Source organism: Lepidochelys kempii, chromosome 13 (assembly GCF_965140285.1).
Source record: "Lepidochelys kempii isolate rLepKem1 chromosome 13, rLepKem1.hap1, whole genome shotgun sequence".
NCBI classification, from domain to species: Eukaryota; Metazoa; Chordata; order Testudines; family Cheloniidae; genus Lepidochelys; species Lepidochelys kempii.
The window spans coordinates 41,216,880-41,220,426 of NC_136392.1; the positions used below are offsets into that span (position 1 = coordinate 41,216,880).

Here is a 3,547-nt window from a genome sequence, read left to right on the forward strand (position 1 = left end):
GCTGATTTAATGTGCTCCAAGTTGCCAGTGTAGACAAGGCCTTAGGTAAAGTGACCTCAGTCCCTACATAGAAAGAAATAAGTCAATAGAAGATTTCTTCTGTCACCCTAGCTATCACCTCTTGGGGAGGTGGATTGTTGACGCCAAAGGGAGAAACTTTCTCGTCAGTATAGGTAGTAACTATGCTGACACACTGCAGCTGCACCGCTGTGGCGTTTCTTGGCAGTGTAGGGCTGGAAGGGATCTTGAGAGATCGTCTTGTCACACCCCAATGCCTGCCCCCCTCAGGGAGTCTCCAGGGAAGGCAGATCAGTACTGTATGTGGCTAACACTGTTGCAAGCATTGCAAAGCATTATGGGGAGGCCTAAAAATGTGTGAGTGGAGAGTGGAAGTTTCCTTTGGAGGTATGAGAGGCCGAGAGGGGGGGAGAGAAAGAAGAGAGCAGAGAATGGGTTAACTCAACACTGCAGCTAGCAAGCTCATTCCGAAGATAAGAAGCTGACTTCAGCCCACGGCCAGTGGCTACCTGCCAAGACAGAAGGGGGAAAGTCCAACCCCCCTGACCAGCCATAAGAAGAGAAAAACTAAGTGGAGCAAAGCTGCAAAGATAACAGCAGGAACAGTGAGAGCAAATGAGACATGACAGCAAAGGTCAATAGAAGGGAAAACAAAGTCTCCAGAGCCGGGATGTTTTGGGAAACCAAGAAGGCCACAGCAAGCCGGTTTGGACTGTCACAAAGAGCACCAGGAACAGAGGTCGCGGAATGGAACACCCCCAAAGGAGCCCAGGGCTTAAAACCCTCCTGAGAACTGGAGCAATTCAGAGATCAGCAGCAGACCCGGATGGCCTGGGCCCAGGACAAGAACTCCCGTCCACCCTTCCCCGCTCTCTTCTTCTGACGTTACACCCAGGCCTGGCCAGCCTTGGGTAGCGTATGTGAGTATGAAAGTGGGTTAGGGCTTGGGGCACTAACGCTTTCTTTCTTCCCCCGAGTGACGTGGGAGCATTCCCAGCACTCTCTGCTGTTATTATTTTATCAATAAAGCTTTAAACTTAGACCCTTGGTGTGCCTCGTCATCTCCTCCCTACAAGATCCCATGGCCTCAGCCTGATCAACCGATGCCTTCAGGCAGATTGGTAACAAAATCTGTCACAGTCTAGTCCAGCCCTCCTCTCTGAGATGGAACCAAGTTTATGTAGATCACCCTGACAGCTGTTTGTCTAACCTGTTCTTAAAACCCTCCAAAGATGGGGATTCCACAACCTTCCCTTGTAACCTGTTCCAGCACTTTCCTGTTCTTATTCTTTTGAAGCCTCAGTCCTGCAAAGACTTTGTATAACCTGAGGCAGATTCTCGGTTAGTGTAAATGGTCCTGGCACCATTGAAGCCAATATAAAAATTTACAGCAGCTGAGGATCTGTCCCGCTGTGTAGCCCTATTCACATTTCAGTGAGTCTATTACAATGTGTAAACTGAAACACACGCTCAGTTTCTGTAGGAGCAGGGCCTTACAGAAGAATTTTGATGCTTGACTCCCAAAATGTCCTGCTTTCAGAAACAAATTCCATCTCTCAAAGTCAAGATCTGCCAGTGGGTTGAGAAGGATTGATTAGGGGTCCCAAAGAACGGCAACATGCCATATGTGGGACTGTGTAGCAAGACAACACTGTGTTTTGCAAATAATAAAAATAGTTATGGATGTTTTACTTCTTTAATTTAACTAATGAGGATAAAACCCTAAAGCCGAGTAATTAGGCATGTGTACTCTACAGCATATAAAGAAATGTGCAAAGGTAAAAGAAGTATTTAAAATATTATTATTGAAGGGCCAAAATCCATTTGCTGTGGATGTAAAATCTTAACTACAGTTCTGCTAAGAACTTTTCATATCGGCCTGGGTGAGGACTAGCTAATAAAGAACAATACATCACTAAGAGAAAGCTGGGGTAAACAAATAACCTTGTGTGTTTCAAGTCAGTAAGCGGAGTCAGCATAACTCCAGATGTAATTGGGCATCCTTATCATGAGTTATAGACACATGAAGTGCTGAGAAAAGCCTCATGGTTACTCCCTAATGCAGGGAGGAGATAGTGGTACAATGCCCCTCAGATCCCAGAGAGAGTTTGGGGAGAGGCCTAATATGATTGACATGAGTTATCACACCCTCCCTTCACAGATGTATGCAAATCCTAGCCCAGAGAAATGCAAGGGTAAACTTCGAAACAATTGTTTTTGTTAAATACTAATTACTGCTTTTTTGCTTTAAATCTCTAGGAACGTACCTGCTGGTCAACCGAGAGAGCTGCTACCTCATTCCCCTGGACCCCAAAATTAGGATTTAACCTATATACTTTAATAGATATAGTTAGGGGGTAATTACCTGGGTGTCAGCAATATGTTAATTTGGTCCTTGGGCAGAGCCATTATGTAATCTTTTAGACCACTGGCTTATTGTGCTTATCTTGTCCTGCTGCTAGAACCTATCCCAGGGCTTCGGAAAACCCATCCACGTTGCTTCTCTCCACCCAATGAGCACCCTATATGATCTATTGTAATGAATTGTTCTGCAGTGTCTCTGAGCCTAATAAGCAAGATGACACTCCGCCAGCGCTGAGCGTAATAAACTCCAGTGCTTGATTCTACACGGTGTGGATTTATGTTCCTTCAATTATTAAACCAACATAATAACATATGCATAATAGCTGCCTTTTCCTTCACAATGAATGAAAAACAAAGGATTTAAGAGAGTCAATAATAATTAAGATTTTATTATTTTTTAGAAAGACATTGACAAACATTTTTCCTTTGTTCTGTCTTTTCTTGGAACTTCCTCTGAAAATGGCAAAAAAACCCAAAGGCTTGACATTTGCCTGAGGAAAAAAGGTGTTTGTTATGTTCAAGGTTTTTGTGCAGGGATCTATGGCATCTGTATCACTGTGTTTGTATATCCCAGTCACCGTGCTAAACCTCTTTACATAAACTGTCTTTGTGGCTCAGAGGGGATTCAACACAACTTCTGAGAATTGTATTCCAGAGAAATGAGTTGCTACCTGGAGCTGCCCATGTGGGCTTCCTTGGAACTGCAGCAAGCCCGGTTCTGAAATGATTCGCTGTTCAACTTTTCATCTTTGTCTTCTATCAGAAGAGTCCCTTTGGTTTCTGGCAGCATAGCATGGTTTGCACTGCCAATGCGCTTGTAGCCTGGTAGACAGATCTCCATTATAAAAAGAGAATTCACCTTACGCACAGGATTCCACAAAGAAAACAATTGTCTAAATCCAGTTAAGGGTAGTCAAAGCTGATATCACACACACACACACACACACACAGAGACATACTGAAAAGCAATGGAGGGTAAAGTTATGGGACATAGTTTAACCATAAAGGACTTTCTATACAGTAAGTTTCCACTGACAGTGAAGATCTCGGCACCTCACAGGGATCTTCTTTCTGCCACCAACAGTGTAACACAAATCCTTAATTGCAGTCCCAGCAACATTACCCTGAACCTATCATTGACATATATGTTCAGGTTAATGTTTCT

General features: G+C 43.9%; 1 long non-coding RNA gene across 1 annotated transcript; it reads left to right on the forward strand.

Annotated features, from left to right (window-relative positions):
- Window positions 1-387: 387 nt before the first annotated feature.
- Window positions 388-2,645, forward strand: LOC140896680 (uncharacterized). Its single transcript, XR_012154603.2, has 2 exons — window positions 388-938; window positions 2,278-2,645. It is a non-coding gene; the product is annotated as an uncharacterized LOC140896680 (long non-coding RNA).
- Window positions 2,646-3,547: the final 902 nt, after the last annotated feature.